This window comes from Megascapheus bottae, chromosome X (assembly GCF_031878675.1).
Source record: "Megascapheus bottae isolate mThoBot1 chromosome X, mThoBot2.hap1, whole genome shotgun sequence".
Taxonomy (NCBI): domain Eukaryota; kingdom Metazoa; phylum Chordata; class Mammalia; order Rodentia; family Geomyidae; genus Megascapheus; species Megascapheus bottae.
The window spans coordinates 36,265,496-36,284,274 of record NC_143547.1 but is presented as its reverse complement, the minus strand read 5'-3'; the positions used below and the strand labels follow the sequence as shown (position 1 = coordinate 36,284,274).

Below are 18,779 nucleotides of genomic sequence, written 5' to 3'. Positions count from 1 at the left end.
TCCAATTAACCAGCAAGATGCCAGAGTGGAGGCAAAGTTCTAGTAGGAAAGCACCAACTATGTTCCAGAAAATGGCTTTCAGTTAAAGTCCTAACATGGTCACACACACACACACACACACACACACACACACACACACACATGCGCGCACATGAGCACACGCATACAGGCACGCACACACACACACATACTCACACATTTTCTGATTTTAAGTGGGTATTGGCAGCACAATGCAATAAATTATGCCATTGGGTTGTATAAAGTGGTTTAAATGGGAAAACTGGTATAACACTGCACCAAAACTCGTTAAGTTACCAATGCTAAATCACAGAACACAATGTATTCCATTTCTAATAATAAAAAAAAAACATTTTAGGCCTAGGAGCTTGGCCTAGTGGTATGAGTGCTTACCTGGCATGCGAAAATCCCTATGGCAATCGGAGTTCGACCTAGTGGTAAAATGCTCGCCTAGCATGCATGAAGACCTGGGTTCAATTCCTCGGTAACACACCGAAAAGGCTGGAAGTGAGGTAGTGGCTCAAGTGATAAGAGTGCTATCCTTAAGAAAGTCCCAGGCCAGTGCTCAGGTCTTGAGCTCAAGCCCAGGACTGGGGGGGAAAAAAGCCAGGCATCTGTAATTCTCATTACTCGGCAGGCTGAGATCTGAAAATCTCAGCTCAAAACCAGCAGGAGGCAGACAAGCAGAGAAACCCAAATTACTGCCTGGTGAAGTGTAAAACTAGTTAGTCTGGAGGCTGAGATCTGAGGATCAAGGTTCAAACCCAGCCCGGGCACAAAAGGACCTGAGACTCTAATCTCCAATTAACCTCCGGAAAACAGGAAGTGGGGCTTGGCTCAAGATAGGATGGTAGACTTGAGCTGAAGATCTCAAGGACAACACCCAGGACCAGGGGTATGTCGATAGCCTTAAGCTGAAAACCTCAGGGACAGCACCCAGGCCAAGTTCAAGCCATATGATGGAAGGAAGAAAGAAAGGAAGGAAGGGAGGGAGGGAGGGAGGGAAGGAAGGAAGGGAGAGAGGGAGGGAGGGAGGGAAGGGAGGGAGGGAGGGAGGGAAGAGAGAGGAAGGAAGGAAGGAAGGAAGGAAGGAAGGAAGGGAGGGAGGGAGGGAGGGAGGGAGGGAGGGAGGGAGGGAGGGAGGGAGGGAAGAAAAGAAAGAAAGAAAGAAAGAAAGAAAGAAAGAAAGAAAGAAAGAAAGAAAGAAAGAAAGAGAGAGAAAGAAAGAAAGGAAGAAGTCCAAGCTATCAACTCCAGTTAACTAGAAAAAAGCTAGAAGTAGAGGTGTGACTCAACTGGTAGAGTGCCAGCTTTAAGCAAAAAGCTAAGTAACAATATGGCCCCAAGTTCAAACCCCACTTCCTACTTTAAACAAAGGAAAAATATGGGCCTGGAGTGTAGCCTAGTGATAAGAGTGCTGGGCTTGCATGCATGAAGACCTGAATTCAATTCCTCAGAACCACATACACAGAAAAAGCGGAAAATGGCACTGTGGTTCAAGTGGCAGAGCACTAGCCTTGAGCAAAAAGTGTCCAAGGACAGTGCCCAAGCCCTGAGTTCAAGTGCCAGGACTGGCAAAAAAAAAAAGGAACAATATTCTCAGAAGAAAAATGTTAATGAAAACAATAGGATCGTAAGTTTTTCTTCTGTAACTAGTTAATTCAAACATTTTCCAGACAAATTGTCATAAAACCTCTACCTCTTATTAGTTTTTTTTATTGTATTTTATTGACAGGATAATGTATAGAGGTGTTTCAGTTACATTTGTCAGGTAATGGGTATATTACTTCTCAATGTTACCCCTTCTCATGTGTTTTGTCCCTCCCCCAACACCCTCCCAGTCATCTTGCTTTTCCCCTTTCTTTCCCTATTTCCAATAAACAAATAAAATTATATACAATATACTAGGTAAGAAAGTCAGATACAGCACCACATGGGATTAATCATAAGGGGAAAAAAGAGAAAAATAAATAATTTCACACAGTACCATTAAGAACAATCACAAAGATAAACCTCTTATGTCCATAAGAAAAGATTTTAAAATGACATCAAAGCTGAACATTGTGGCTTCTCATTTGTAATCCTAGCTACTCAGGAGGCTGAGATCTGAGGGTCGAAGTTCAAAGCCCAATCAGGCACTAAAGTTTGTGAGACTCTCATGTCCAATTAACCACTAGAACACGGGAGTGTTGCTGTAGCTGAAGTGGTAGGGAGGTAGCCTTGAGCTGAAGAGCTCAGAGACAATGGCCAGGCCTAGAGTTCAAGCCCTGTGACGACCCCCCCCCAAAAAAAAATGACATCAAGCCAACCAGGTGCTGTTGACTCCTGCCTGTTATTCTAGATACCCAGGAGGCTGAGATCTAAGGAAGAAACATGGTTCAAAGATAGACCAGGCAGGAAAATCCATGAGTCTCTTAAAATCTCGAATCAACCACCAAAAAAGTCAGAAGTAGACTCGTGGCTCCAAGTGGTAGTGACAACCTTGAGCAAAATAGTTCAGAGACAGCACCCAGACCCTGATTTCAAGTCCCAGGACCAGCAAAATACAACAACACAAACAGACAGACACAGAAATACACACACTCAAACACACATCAATTCTACTTTTGATGCTTCTTAGGGAATTTATAAATGCTTTTATAGATAACCTTTACAATCATCAAGTATCTACTAACAACATCTAGAATTTTATATCTCAAAACAAAAATGGAAAAAACACACTCATTTGAAAGAATCCTGGCTTTTAGCCAAGAGACTTGAATATATCTACAAACAGAGCTGGTCTAGTTGTACTGAGATAAAACACAGCAAGATTGATGGGGTTTTTTTCCCTCATACACAATTTTTTACCATACAGAAATATATATGAAATCTTAAGCTGTCCATTAATGATTTTTAATTCAGCTTTTACAAAACTAGAAATATGTTGATAATGTTACAATTTTTGTTTTCTGTAGTTCTTTCTACTATGACTAAAGAATAAACTTTGGCTTTTATAATTTATTGGACAAGCAATGGACAACTTACAGAAAACAGAAACTCCTCTACTTCATACAAGAAGGTTAACTCCGGCAGCATGCCCTAGTGATAAGAGTGTTTGCCTAGCATGCACAGAAGACCCAGGTTCAATTCCTCGGTACCACAGCCACAGAAAAAGCTGGAAGTGGTACCGTGGATCAATTGGTAGAGCTCTAGCCTTGAGAAAGCCCAAGGACAATGCTCAGACCCTGCATTTGTTTAAGCCCTAGGACTGGCGACAACAACAACAAAAATAAAATAAAACAAAACAAGAAGGTTAAGTCATGATTGGAATCCTAACTCCTGAAAGACAAATAATTATAGCAACAAATGAAGACATGTTATACCAATTTTAATGCTGATATAGAAGCCATAATTCGAGTCTTCCACTCACTACAGAAATTGTTATTATTCTAACTTTATTTTTTTCTTTCAAATGTACAGAGAAAATTATCTTTCCTATACAAAATGGGTTGTGAACTCTACTAAAGGCATTTAGTTTAGCTTGGTAAAGGATGCTAGAAAAAGAAAGAAGGGAGGCCTTAAGGAATAGTGAGAAGCAAAGTCCTTCCCCACAATCTCAACTACCATCCTAGTCTTAATTCATTCCAATCTCCAAATATACCTTTATACAACAATGCTATTCTTGGGTCTGGGAGTGTGGCCTAGTAGTAGAGTGCTTACTTGGCATGCACAAAGCCTTGGGTTCAATTCCTCAGTACCCCCCACATAGAAAAAGCTGGAAGTGGAGCTATAGCTCAAGTAGTAGAGTGCTAGCCTTGAGAAAGCTCAAGAGTTCAAGCCAGGACTGCCCCCCCCCAAAAAAAGGAATGCTATTCTTCTCTAGGAACATCTAGTTCAAAAGTGGGAGTCCCACATACTTGCTGTAACATTTCCAGGTTCTGACTGTACTTTATACTGGTGCTGTATTTATAATTTGTAATATAAATATAGATGAACTATATAATCAAACATTATATTGAATATATGTATATTATCTGCTGGATAAATACACACAGAGACACATACACAAAGTATTCATCTTAATCTGAGACTATGAACACAGTGTCCACTTTCAAATTCCAACTGTATGATTACAGTCATCCCGATATCAAAATAGGCCCCCAAATGGTCCTCAATTTGCAACATTTCCATGAAGACTGAAAACATCTCAGAAAACTTTTACAAATAATCATGAAATGTTAACAATCTATAACTATTAATCTTGACCCAGAACAGAATGAAACAATCACAAGACAGCCTTTTCAGAAGATAAGTGATATATTCAGAGAACAAAATGTCCAAGTAAAGCTGTTTTAACCAATTCATACCAAAAAGCAAGTGCCAATTTTCAAAGGAGATAAATACAGAATAACCACAAAAATGTCATCTATAATTATTTACGCATTCAGAATCAGCATTTGCTATCCTTCATGTAAGGTATCTTTCATTTGGTCTGTCAGGTTAAAATAAATTTTTTCAATCCAAAGGTTTAAAAGATGATATTAAAGACACCTGCAGCTGTGTCATATATACAAAGACCTCTTCAAAAGTTCTCTTAGTATTAAAACTTACTACACATGAAAATGAGATAGCCTCAAAAATTGGATGCAATCACTACTACAGATTTTTCACACTCCAGAGACTATTTATATGATAGTCTCAGCCAACAGTTCCTCTTAAGATATACCAGCATCACTTGCAAATATTGTGAGGGGTTTAGTCTCAGGATCTGGAGATACTCACGTGCAGGATTTCCACGGATACATCGCTAAATGTTTCAGCACTCTTAACTAATCAAACAAAACGTCTTCTGAGCAGTGAAGCCATCTCATCACTTTAACCCTAGCCCTATCCAATCTTATCCCCCCAATCCTCAACTGTCAGTCGCAAAACCAAAATCACCCCTTCCCAAAGAACACCTCTCAATTGCCTTAAAATTAGCACATTTTTACACAATCGCCCAGCCAATATCACTCACCCAGATCCAGTCCCACGGACCCGCATATATCAACTGGTCCTTTAAATGAAACCCACTTTACCCCGCACCCTATTCCCATGTATATAACCCACTGAAACCAATGTGAACTTCCCACATCCCAATCGACCCTCCCTTTGAGTAGCCTCAATCTCACTTAAATAATCACCCGGTCCTTTGTCAACCGTCTCCGGTTTCTCCCTCACTATCCTCATCTTTCCCGTTCCCTGGTCTCCCATTAGCTCCCAAAGTTGCCACCCCCCCCCCCCACGCCCTAGAAACAAAACAAAAAAAGGGAGGGGGACAAAAATTGCACAGCTCAACATCAGATCTGTCCTTCCCCACTTTCTCCCTCTAAATTTTCCTCCCCTTGTAGCCGATCTCTTAGACAGCAGAACCCCAAACCCCGCGAAGATCGGAGTCCGGCCTTGCTGATACCCATTGGTAAAGGCACTCACCCCGTCTCGGTCAAGCCGCCCCCCACTAGGGCGCTTACTCTGAACAGACTCTTGGCCGCCGCTGCCTCCTTCCATTCATCCCCGGCCCATTCATCTCACAGCCCGATTCCAGACACGCCCCCCGGCCTCCTCCCTCTCTCCCTGCGCCTCAGCCGGCCCGGGACCCTCACCAGACTGGAGGCTCTCACGGAGGAAGACTCTAGACTCTTTTTTGCTTCTCTTTCGCCCTCACGCTTCCACCAGCCCCTCAACAAGACAAACCGTAGAATAAACACACGTACACGGCCACCTCCGCTATCGCCGCCTCGGATGCTTCTTACTCCCCACCTCGGTGGGTCGAGCTCTGCTCTGCGTCCTATGCGCGTGCGCGCGTCTCCCAGCGAGCCCACCAGACCAGATATCTCCGGTAGGTAAAGAGCGGGCGGGGTTAGGGGAATAGGGTACGAGCCCAAGCTCGCACTCGCCCCAGAGCTGACCAAGCGCACGCGTACTCCAGCCAGGGAATTCAGATGGCTAGCAGAGGGGCGGAGAGGGACGGAGGGGGGCGGGGAAGAGAGGGGAGGAAAAGAGAGGGGGGGAGGGGCGGGGAAAGCCAAAGGAGCAGCCCCAACTCAGAGCAGCCCCTATCACAGCGAGGTGCCGTGTGGCTAGCCAACTGGAACGTGCACACGCCTTCCCCGCCCTCTTGAACGCAACGGGAGTGAGGGATGCGCGTCGAGGAGAAAGGCTTCTCCCCCTTCCAAAAGGAAAATCTCAGTGTGCTGCCACGCGCGGCACCTCCTCCGGGTTCAGAAGCCCTCTCTTTCTCACCGCAGCTGTACCCTTTCCCCTCGTAAAGAGGAAAAAAAAGGAAAAGAAAAACAGCCAAGCATACACGACTTCCTACCTAGCAAGCTTACTGTCAGTTCTCTGCAAGCATGTCAATACGGTAACAGTGTAACTATGTGAATGCCGCCAGCACCCTTTCACCGCCCCCCCCCAATTCCCCTTCTCCAACTCCCGGCTTTTCTCGCGAGACCCATACCTGCCGGCTTCGGGATTAGAAGTCGAAGCACAGATTTAGATATTCGGGTCTCCCGATTATGTTGCAAAGGTAATAGCCACGGCGTATGTCCCCCCTCCCCAACTTCGCTGCCCAGGACTGCAGTGCGCGCACGCGGAGGCGAGGCAACAACCAAAGCAAGGATGGGAAAGGGAAGCAGGGAAATAGATTTTTGACGGCTTGTACCCGCTAGGCCTGGGCACGTGCCCTGCGCCTCACAGTCGGGACGCGGTGCACCCTGGGAATTGTAGTTTTTGTTCCTACCGCCAGTCCCACTCCCACCCTCAGCTTTATTTAGGCCTCTGACCAGGAAGGGGGGGGGATTACCGACGCCATTTTGCCGGGAACAATGGCCCTCGGCCCCGGCGATGGCGAGTGGGGGTTGGGTGCACTGTTTTAAGAGTTAGGTTAACCTCCCCTGGCCCCATGATGCCATAGCAACCCCTTAGAAACCTGGCTCCTCCCACTTGCTGCTCTGCTGAGCTCCTGAGCTTCGCGCATGCGAAAAGGCCTCCTCCCCCTGGGGCTGGCTCTCTTGTCTCCCACTGTCCACCCTGAAAAATTCCCAAGTCCTCAAACCGACAGTGAATGCTGCCTTCTTTGCGCTTTCTCAGCACGTTAATCTCAGCTCGGCGGCTTTATTTAAGACGTGCTTCCAGTACTCCATGTGAGCCATGGTGCAGAATCGTTTCTGTCATTCTGTAAAAATCCTGGCAAAACAGGCGAAAATTGAGGCTCAGGAGAGGGAAATGGACATAATTTGCTGAAGTTCACACAACGAAGGATGGAGGAATTAAAACTTAAAATCCAGAGGCGCTTCCTCCTGAACCCAAGCATTTTCCGGTTCCCCAGATTGCACCTGGTATCCCAGCACCTGAAGGAAAGGTCCTAAATGGTTATATTTCTTTTCTGCCAGTAACCCTGAGGCCTTGCTTAGTAAGCTTGTTGCTTTTGAAGGCCAGAGTGGGAGATACTAGGCTACTTTTTGCAACTGCCTAGCCTAGGCCTTTTACTAAGTGATACCAACACCCCCCACCCCCACCTTTTATTCTTTTAATGTAGACTCTAGAGCTTAGGGTTTTTTTTTCCCCTTGCTGTTTAAAAACACCACTATGGCTGGGCGTGGTCAGAACGCCTGTAATCCCAGCAATCCAGGACACACAGATACCAGTATCTCGATCCTAGACCAGCCAGGAGTGTGTGTGTGTGGGGGGGGAACAGGAGACCCTATTGAAGTGTAAAGATGTGGGAGGCACCTACCTTGCAAGTAAGTGCAAGGATCTAAATTCAATCTCCACTATGAGAGGGTGGGTGTAAACCACCAACAGCAAAATTAACTTTGCAATTTCCAAACTCCAAATGGAGCATTATAGTAAAGCCTTGAAGGCCTATCTCGCCTCCTTTCCCCTTTCTTTTTCTGTGTACGACCCTGTGTCTTGAACTCAGGGCGTGGGCCCTGTCCCGGAGCTTCTTTAGCTCAATGCTAGCACTCTTACCACCTGAGCCACAGTCCCACTTCCGGTTTTTTTTTTCTGTTTATGTGGAACTGAGGAATTGAGCCCAGGATTTCATTAATGGTAGGCAAGCATTCTACCACTAAGCCACATTTCCAGTCCCTGCCTTTTTCTTTTAAAAGAATACTTATTAAACCCAGCATTGCTAGAGCATAAAAGGAACTCAGCCAGACACAGTGGCTCACAACTGTAATCCTAGCTACTCAGGATGCTGAGATATGAAGATTATGGTTCAAAGCCAGTCAGGGCACTAAAGTCCTAAAGTCTGTGAGTCTCTTATCTCCAGTTAACCACCAGAAAACCGGAAGTGGTGCTGTGACTCAAGGGGTAGGGAGGTAGCCTTGAGCTAAAGAGCTCAGGGACAGCGACTAGGCCCAGGGTTCAATTCCCACAACGGAAAAAAAATGGAACTCAGACCATACCCTTAATTAATTCAAATTTCACCTTACAATTTTAACAATGTCGGGAGAGACTGTGAGCACACTAGTCAGGTCTAAGATATCCAATCATTCTTCCTGGTATATTTTGAAGAACAAGGTGTGTTTTCTCAAAATGAATCCAGCACCTGTACCTCAAGAGTGTCTCCATTTGCGGGGAATTTGGCCTAGTGGTAGAGTGCTTGCCTAGCATGCATGAAAACCTGGGCTTGATTTCCCAGTACCATATACATAGAAAATGGCAGAAGTGGTGCTGTGGCTCACATGGTAGAGTGCTAGTCTAGAGAAAGCCCAAGGACAGTGCTTAGGCCCTGAGTTCAAGTCCCAGGACTAGCAAAAAAAACCAAGAAAACAATAAAAGAAAGTGTCTGCATTTCCATTTAACTAGAGAATGAGTGGATTTCCCCGAATCCTTCTCTTTGTCCCTAAAACTAGTCCTTTTTTCTTTCCTTTTTTTCTTAATTTCTTTTTTTTCTTTCTTTTTTATTGCCAGTCCTTGGACACCTTTTGCTCAAAGCTAGTGCTCTGCCACTTGAGCCACAGCACCACTTCTGGCTTTTTTGCTCAAGGCTAGTGCTCTACCTCTTGAGCTCTAGCTCCACTTCCAACATATGTTTTGGTGGTTAATTGGAGATAAGACTCTCAGGACTTTTCTGCTCAGGCTGGCTTTGAACCTCCATTGTCAGATCTCAGCCTCCTGAGTAACTAGGATTATAGGCATGAACCACTGGCACTCGTTTCCGTGTCAGGTTATTAACTGCTATGGGGAAATGAATGGAAGTGTGGCCAAATAACCAATAAGGAACATTTTCAGAGATTATTCCTAATGATCCCAAGTCTATCATTCTTATCTCACTAGCAATGGGAAGTACAAACATGTGCCACCATTTTTATTGATTAATTGATTGATTGATTGATTGATTTTTGCTAGTGCTGGGCTTGAGCTCAGAACCTGAACACTGTCCATAGATTTTCTCAAAGCTAAAACTCTACCACTTGAGACACAGCACCACTTCTGGCTTTTTTCTACGTATGCGATACCAAGGAATCAAATCCAGGCAAGCACTCTACCACTAGGCCAAACTCCCAGCACCATGCCCACCATTTTAATTTCTCAGTAGCAACCCGTTCCTGTCATTGTCAAAATTATAAAAGCAAAGCCCCTAGCTCTTGTGGCCCTGTCTCTCTGCTTTTGTCTCTGGCCATGATGATATACTCAGCACAGAACAAACTCAAATATATTACTTTTTCGATGCACTGAGATATAAACTCTTCCCAAGAATTCCCTCTTTGGATACTAAACATTGGTTTAACACCTATTGAATAGTGTGCAACAATTCTTCCCTAAGCTTTAAAAATATGAAAATTAGACAAGTCTGTTCCCATCCAACCACAGACACTTTCCTATGTTAACCTTTTAGTGACATATATGGTCTTCTATTTGTGACAATCTAGTCCTGAGCTCAGCAAAATGCCACTCAAAGCAGAAAGGAGAGTGAGCAATTAGATCTAATCACCAATGTATATCTGGGAATGTTCCCTTCCTACCTGCTGATTTCCACTCTTTCTCAAGTGGCATTCGTGATGTTCCTACTCATCAGGCAGGGAAAAAAGTGTGACATTTTGACTTGTAATTTGCTTTTACATCATGCCATCTAGTTTGGTTTTCTTGTTTTTGGAAACTCTGGTGCCAAAAATATCACAATAACTTTCGCTGGAAACATTTTTAGAGCAAAGCACCATGCAAGGACCTAAAAGATTCTGGTCTCTTTTCTACCCCCACAGAACAATCATTCCTTCTGTCAACAAGGTGGAGCTGAGAGAAACCCCAGAGTTCACAGTTCATGGACAACCCTACAGGTAAAAACTTGTGAATTTTTCTGAAGCACAATTTTTGACTCTCTCCTCTCCTTTTATCATATTATTGGAAGAACACGATCAACCATTCTTGAGGTTCGTCTCTCTTAATTCAGGTGATAGCAACCTTTGGAGATAGAAAGAGCACAGGCTGGGGCTGGGAGTTTGGCCTAGTGTTAGAGTGCTTCCCTAGCATGCACGAAGACCTGGGTTCAATTCCTTGGTACCACATACATACAAAAAGCTGGAAATGGTGCTGTGGCTCAAGTGGTAGAGCTCTAACCTTGAGAAAGCCCAAGGACAGCATTCAGCCCTGAGTTCAAGCCCCATGACTGGCAAAAAAGGAAAAAAAAAGAGCACAGGCCTAGATGGATGTGGTATGTAGTTTTAGAACTAGGGTATATGCTTCTAGTTCCCAAGGTCATAGCAATTACTTCAAACTGTCTGCTCATGTGAATCTCTTCAAGTACTATGGTCTACTCCAAAATCTTTACCATGTTGGAGGTATAGACTTATTAGCAAGTCCACCATTGGTATGAATACATTCTCTTGGTGGGGGCCATGGGGCTTGAACTTAGAACCTGGGTGCTGTCCCTGAACTCTTTTGAGGTTAGAGCTCTGGGAGTGGAGCCATAGCACCTCTTCCGGAGAGTGAAGAAGATTCAAATCTCTCTCTCATTCTCTCCCTTTCCTCCCCTGCTCCCTCCCTCTCTGTCTCCTTTTGTTTTGGTACTAGGGCTTGGACTCAGAACTTAGTGCAAATCCTTCTTCTAATTTTCTGGCACAAATATGTGGTCTCTGCCTCTGTCTGCCTTTGCCACCTTTTCTTAAGGCTCATTTTTCAGAACATAAAAGCTAGAAAGAAATAGACATCAATGGCTCCACCTGCAATCCGAGCTGTTCAGGAAGCTATGATCTGGGGATAAGGGATCAGATGGATACCAGCCCAGGCAGAAAAGTTCCTGAGACTCTTACCTTCAATTAACCAGCAAAAAGCCAGATGCATACAAACACCTATAAACAGACTGGCAGAATGTTTTTCTGCTTTGCTATCTCCCTTTCCTGTGACATACCACAAAACTCACTGAAGCCAAGCTGGTGGCTCACACTTGTAATCCTAAATACTCAGGAGGCTGAGCTATGAGCATCAAGCTTCAAAGCCATCTTGGTCTTGAAAATCCGTGAGACTCCTATTTTAAATTAGCCACCAGAAAGCCAGAAGTGGCCTTATGGCTCAAAGTAGTATAGCACTAAACCAAAAAAATATTCACTGGAGAAAGGAATGGAGAAAAATATAGAAAAGAAAAAAAATCTACCTAGAGCTGGTGACGCACGCCAATAATCCTAGGTACTCGGGAAGCTGAGATTTGAGGATTACTTCAAGACCAGGCGGGGCAGAAAAGTCCCTGGTGAGACTCTAATCTCCAATAAATTACTCAAAGAGCTGGCAATGGTGCTGTGGCTCAAGTGGTAGAGCACTTGAGTACAAAGAGACCCAGGGAGAAAGAAGGAAAGAAAGAAAGAAAGATAGAAAGAAAGAAAGAAAGGAAGGAAGGAAGGAAGGAAGGAAGGAAGGAAAGAAAAGAAAAGAAAAGAAAAGAAAAGAAAAGAAAAGAAAAGAAAGGGAGGGGGAAGGATTGATTCCATTGATATCTGAAAATAGTATTATTAAATGTTAACAGCCAAACAAAGAAAATACGTTTCTCATCCATATATATCCCTGCTCAAGACAGTAACTCCCAGGGCATGGATTCCTGGGTGATTTTTTTCTCTAGGCAACTCTGGCACTGGGGAAATTTCTTACCTGGATGATCTAGGGGTTATTAGCGTCCTCCCAGGAGTTCCTCCTTCCTCTCAGCACAGTTGAGCATCCCTTGTGTAAGGAGAAGCATTGCCTACCTCAGAAGTGAGCAGCTACTGCATACTGCTGGCTATCTGTAATCCTAACTACTCAAGAAGCTGAAATCTGAGGGTTGTGGTTAGAAGACAATTTGGCCAGGAAAATCTGTAAGAGACTTTGTTTTGTTTTGTTTCAGTTGTGGGGATTGAATTCAGAGTCTGGGCAGTGTCCCTGAGCTCTTTTGCTTAAGGCTAGTACTCTACAACTTTGAGCCTCAATTCCACTTCCAGTTTTCTGTTGGTTAATTGGAGATAAAAATCTCACTGGATTTTCCTGTCTGGGCTAGCTATGAACCAAGATCTTCCGATCTGAGCCTCCTGAGTAGCTAGGATTACAGCCATTAGCCATTGGCACCTGACTGGACTCAGGGTTTTTGTTTTTTGATTTTTGTTTTGCCGGTCTTGATGCTTGAACGCATGGCCTGAGCACTATCATTGGGCATTTTCCTCAAGGGTAGTGCTCTGCCACTTGAGCCACAGTACCACTTCTGGCTTTTCTATGTATGTGGTACCAAGGAATTGAACCCAGGTCTTCGTGCATGCTATGCAAGCACTCTAACACTAGGCCAAACTCCTGTCCCTGGACTCAGGTTTTTGAGTTACTCAGGAAGAGAGAAAGGGAGGAGAGGGAGGGGGTAGAGAGAGAAGGAGAGAGAGACTGAAAGGGAAAGACAGAAGCAGGAGGAGAAGGAGAGGGAGAATAGAAAATATCATACATGTATATAAGAACAAACATGGAAAACAATATGGGGATTTTGCAGACAAAAATGTAGCTAGCATATAATCCTGTAATCCACTACTGGGTGTAAAACCAAAGGAAACTGAATCAGTATAGCCAAGAAGCACTTGCATTCCTGTGTGTATTGAACCATTATTTACAATACCCAAGATATAGCATCAATGGATGAATAAGTAAAGACAATGTGGTATAGAAATACAATGAATACAAATCAGCCATGTAAAGAAAGAAATCCTAGTTCTGAGAGTATGGCTCAGTGGTAGAGTGCTTCCCTGTTGTTCATGTAGCTCTAGGTTCCATCTCCAATACAGAAAATAAAAGAAGGATATCCTGTTATTTGCAGAAACACGGAAGAGCCCGGAGAACATTGTGTTAAATGAAATAAACCAGGTTCAGGGAAAAAAACAACAACTCATAACCTCACTGTTATGTGTAACCTTAAGAAAGAGTTGGGGCGGGAGTTTGGCCGAATGGTAGAGTACTTCTCTAGCATGCTCGAAGACCCTGGTTCAAGTCTTTGGTATTAAATAGAGAAAAAAAAAGCCAGAAGTGGTGCTGTAGCTCAAGTGGTAGAGCTCTAGCCTTGAGAAAGCCCAAAGACAGTACTCAGGCCCTGAGTTCAAGGTCCAGGACTGGCAAAAAAAAAAAGAAAAGACAGAAAGAGTTAAGTGGTAGTTACCAGAGATGAAGGAGGAGGGGATTAAAGGAGCTGTTAGTCAAGGGATACACAAATATATGATAAAAATGAATTCAAGTTAGCCGGGTATGGTGGCTCATGCCTATAACCCTAGTTACATAGGAGGCTGATCTGAGGATCACGGTTCAAAGCCAGTCTGGTCAATAAAGTCCCTGGGACTCTTATCTCCAATTAACCACCAGCAAACCGGAAGTGGCGCTGTGGCTCAAGGAGTAGGGTCATAGCCTTGAGATGAAGAGCTCAGGGACAGTGTGCAGGTCAAGTTCAAGTCCCACAACCCACAAACACAAAAATAAATTCAAGTGATCTATTCTCTAGCAAGAAGACTATAGTTAATAACAGCTGTACTGGTTTGTTTGGTTTTTTTTTTGCCATTCCTGTAGATTGAACTTAGGGCTTGGGCACTGTCCTTGAGCTTTCTCAAGGCTAGCACCACTTCCAGCTTTTACTGTGTGTATCGTATTGAGGAATTGAACCCAGGCCTTCATGCATGCTAGGTAAGCACTCTACCACTAGGCCAAACTCCTGATTGACCAATGTACTGTATTCTTGATAGTTGCTAAGATACTATATTCTCAAATACTATATTCTCAAATAAAAAGTAATGTATATGTGCTTATTATTAGCTTGATTTATCCATTCCACAATATGTAGATATTTCAAATCATGTGAAAAGTTAACATATACAATTATATTTGTCGATTAAAATAGTTTTTTTGTAGTCCTGGGTGTTGAACTCTGGGCCTGGGCACTGTCCCTGAGCTCTTTTGCTAAAGGCTAGTGTTGTACCACTTTGAGCCACAACAAAACTTCTAATTTTGTAGTGGTTAATTAGAGATAAGAGTCTCATGGGATTTCTTGCCAAGAATGGCTTTAAACATAAGCCCTTGAGCTCTTCAGCTCAAGGCTACTGCCACAATCCCACTTCCGGTTTTCTAGTGGTTATTTGGAGATAAGAATCTTATGGTCTTTAGTGGCCAGGCTGGCTTTGAACCTGGATCCTCAGATCTCAGCCTCCTGAGTAGCTAGGGTTACAGGTGTGAGCCACCATGCCAGGCTGTCATTTTTTTTCAACCAGATCTGGACACATATCCGAGGCTTGCCATGAACTTGAGCACTTCCTACCTAAGTCTTCCCCAGCACTAGATTACAAGCATGTTTCCATACTGAACTCACGCCATCATTTTAATGTACTAGGATTTGGGCTCCTTTTTTCCCCTTAGGCTATTTACTTCACGTGCTCAAGATTATCTGCTGAATTTGAATATCACAACTGTATTCCAAGGCAGAAAAGGAGATGAACAGATATCACTGACACAGGAAGCAAAAGAGAGCCATGTTTCTTTTTCTGTTGTCAGTTCTAGGCACTAGGCAGTGTCCCTGAGCTTCTTAAGGCTAGCACTGTACCAATTAAGCCACAGTGTCACATCTAGCTTTTTCTGTTTCTGTGGTCCCGAGGAATTGAACCCAGGGCCTCATGCATACTAGGCAAACACCCTACTACTAAGCCACACTCCCAGCCCCCATGTTCCTTTTTCTAAGGAAGATAGTTTTTCCAGATTACCCCCAGCAAAGTTATCCCTATATTTATTTGCCATAACTGATAATATACCACATATAGGGAATAGTGAATAGAACCAACTTCATGAGGTCAGGATCTCCTGCCTTATACTTGAATAAACTTAGATTTTTATATTCAGGAAAGGAAGGGAGGATGCCAGCTAACTAAGCAACCCAACCAGTATCTGCTATATACATTTGTCTTTTAATGGAGCTATTAGAGTACCTCTAAAAGAACCAAGTGCTGGGCACTAGTGGCTCACTCTTGTAATCATACCTACTCAGGAGGTTGAAATCGAAAGATTACAGTTCAAAGCCATCCTGGGCAGGAAGTCTATGAGACACTTCTCTCCAATTAAGTCACAGAAAAAAGCAGAAGTGGTGCTGTGGCTCAAGTTCTATTCCCAGGCCCAGAGTTCAAATCACAGGACTACAAAAAAGAAAAGAGAAAAAAAATAGGGAACTAGGGCATAGCTTACTGATAGAACACTCAAAGAATTAAGATTCAATTCCCAACCATTAATATATAGATATAGATGTTAAGGAGTATTTGTAAATTACCTCGATGAACTATATGCCAAGAATAATAGCTAAATAGTATGATTTAAAAGAATTATTAAAGCCAGGACACATGACTCACACCTGAAATCCTAGCTACTGAGGAGGCTGACATCTGAGAAAACAGCCCACTCAGTCCCTGAGATTTTTATCTCCAATTCCAAAAACTGGAGGTATGGCTCAAATGGTGGAGTACTAATCTTGAGCAAAACAGCTAAGGGACAACACCTAGGCCCCTGAGTTCAAGCTCCAGTACTGGCATAAAAAAGAAGGGATATTAGCTAGTAGTGCACTCCTAAACCCCAGCACTGAGCACATTTGTTGCCAACTATGTCCTTGATTTTCCTGCCTCCCTCTCCAGCGCTGGGATTACAAGCATGTGCCTCATTCACAGACTTCTATTGTAAAAGCTATCTAAAGTTTAGATGACTGATATCATGGCTTGTTATTATCCACAGGATCTGTCCTGTGTGTTGGGCTTGGGGACAGCTTTTCTCTAATCTCTCGTCACTCATTTCCAGAAATCAGTTTTGAAATCTGTCTTGGGACTAGATGAGTTTCTGCTTTTTGCTGTCATACTTCCATTTTGCTTCTTTCCGTGGATCTAAACTGTTCCAGGCCCCTCTGTCTTGTACCACCAGCTACCAGTGATCTTTCTAACCTTCAGATAACCTCCTTCTCCTCCTCCTCTTCTATTTTTGTATAGGTGTTTGTGCTGATACTAAGGCTTTAACCCTGGGCCTCTTACTCTTCCTTGTCTTTTTGGCTCACGGATGATGCTCTTCTACGTGCCTCCACTTACAGCATTTTGCTAGTTACCTGGAGATAATAATCCACAAACTTTCCTGCCAGGCTAGTTTTGAGCCACAATCCTGAGATCTCAGCCTCCTGCATAGTTAGGATTACAGATAGGAGCCACCAGTACCAGCCCCCCACCGTCTTAAAATCCTTCAATAGTCTACCTATGAGAGACCCTTTGCCCTTAAATAATGAAAAAAAGCAGATTATATGCAAGAAAGACGTGGAATGTGGTCTAGTGGTAGAGTGCTTGCCTAGCATGCATGAAGCCCTGAGTTCAATTCCTCATTGCCACATAAACAGAAAAAGCCAAATGTGGTGCTGTGGCTTAAGTGGTAGAGTGCTAGCCATCAGCAGAAGCAGCTCAGGGACAGAGCTCAGGCCCTGAGTTCAAGCCTCAGGACTTGGGGAAAAAAAGAACATATGCAAGAAACTTTGGTAGACACTGGAAAGCAAACAGTGCAGAGAAGTTAAGTCCAAGAGAGGGGAAACAGTGGAAATGGTTCTATGGTTGCTCTAGGTTATGCTTAGAGAAACTTTCCAGACCTCATTTCAGGGAAGGGGAACCTTCCTGGAGCTTGGAGTTTGGGGACGCCATCGTGTCTAGAGCTCATAAATAGATTTTGTATGTTGGAGAAAGCAGAAGAAAGACTGAACATGTTAAAGAGAAATAGGATATTTCTTGTGCTGATACTAGGGCTTAAATTCAGGGCCTCATGCTCAGCTTTTTTTTTTTGCCAGTCCTAGGCTTGAGCTCAGGGCCTGAGCACTGTCCTTGGACTTTCTCAAGGCTAGAGCTCTACCACTTGAGCCTCAGCACCACTTCTGGCTTTTTTCCATGTATGTGGTACCAAGGAATTGAACCCGGGTCTTTGTGCATGCTAGGCAAGCACTTTAACCACTAGGCCAAACTCCCGGCCCTCATGCTCAGCTTTTTGTTCATGGGTGGTGCTGTACCATTTGGGCCACAAGACAAGTCTAGCATTTGCTGGTTAATTGGAAATAGTATCTTCAATGCTTTTTTTTTTTACCTAGGCAGGCTTCAAATCACTCCTCCAAGTTTCAGCCTCCTGAGTAGCTGTATTAGGGCAGTGAGCCTTCAGTGCCCAGATGAAAGATACTTTTATATATTTAATTTAAAAAACTATCTCTAAATAGAAAAAGATATATTTTTTTCTTTGTTGGTGGTGGGGCTCGAACTCTGGGCCTGGGCGTTGTCCCTGAGTTCTTCTACTGCCCTACTACTTCCAGTTTTCTGCTGGTTAATTGGAGATAGGTGTCTCCTGCTTTTATTGTCTGGGCTGGCTTTGAACTGCAGTCTTCAGATCTCAGCCTCCTCAGTAGCTAGGATTACAGGCATGAGCCTAGCAGTAGAAGATGTTTTTTAAGACTCAAATTAAACTTTTGTTGTTGTTGTTGTTGATGGTCATGGGGCTTGAACTCTGAGCCTGTGTGCTGTCCCTGAGCTCTTCAGCTCAAGGTTACCCCCCTACTTCTGGGCCTGGGTGCTGTCCCTGAAATTGTTAGCTTAAGGCTACTGTCCTACCCCTTGAGTCACATCACCATGTCCAGTTTTCTAATTGTGAATTAGAGATAAGAGTCTAATGGTCTTTAGAGCCCGGCTGGCTTTGAACCGTGATCCTCAGATCTCAGCCTCCTGAGTAGCTAGGATTACAGGGGTGAGCCACCGCACCTGGTTCAAATTGAATTTCTAAAATAAAAAGTGCAATGTTTTAAAGGAAACAGACACTAGAAATATATATATATATATATATATTCCAGGTCATACATATTACATACATATTACAGATATCTTGCAAAAGAAAATAGTAAACTTGAAGAAGAAAAGATTTGCAAAATAAACAAAGTATTAGTGAAGTATGAGAAAACTTCTAGCAGCATAATATATATGGAAGTAGAGCTCCAGAAAGAAGCATAGGGCTATAAAAAAAAGTATTTGAAGAACGTATAGCTGACACAATTCCCAAACTTTTTTTTTGAAATTAGAAAAAACACATATCAAAGATGGTAAAAAAAAAAAAGCAAGCATTCAAGCATAGAAACAGATAAAAAACTACACAAAGGCATGCCATAGTCAAAATGTTAAAAATCAATGATAACGAGAAAAATCATAAAAGCAGCTTTTGAGAAAGACCATACAGAACCATAATGAAAAGATAGTAGACTCCTTGTTGGAAATAATAAT

General features: G+C 43.3%; 1 protein-coding gene across 3 annotated transcripts in view; it reads right to left on the bottom strand.

Moving 5' to 3' along the window:
• The window catches only part of Wnk3 (WNK lysine deficient protein kinase 3), a 133,604-nt gene extending 127,694 nt beyond the window's left edge, over positions 1 to 5,910 (bottom strand). The window contains exon 1 of one of the 3 annotated variants that reach the window (XM_090326868.1): positions 5,754 to 5,910. The gene's annotated coding sequence lies outside the window, so the exon portion shown is untranslated. Of the gene's footprint in view, positions 1 to 5,472; positions 5,522 to 5,753 lie in introns of those variants that run through there. The other 2 variants (XM_090326870.1, XM_090326869.1) reach the window with 2 other exon arrangements.
• Between the last annotated feature and the right edge of the window lie 12,869 nt (positions 5,911 to 18,779).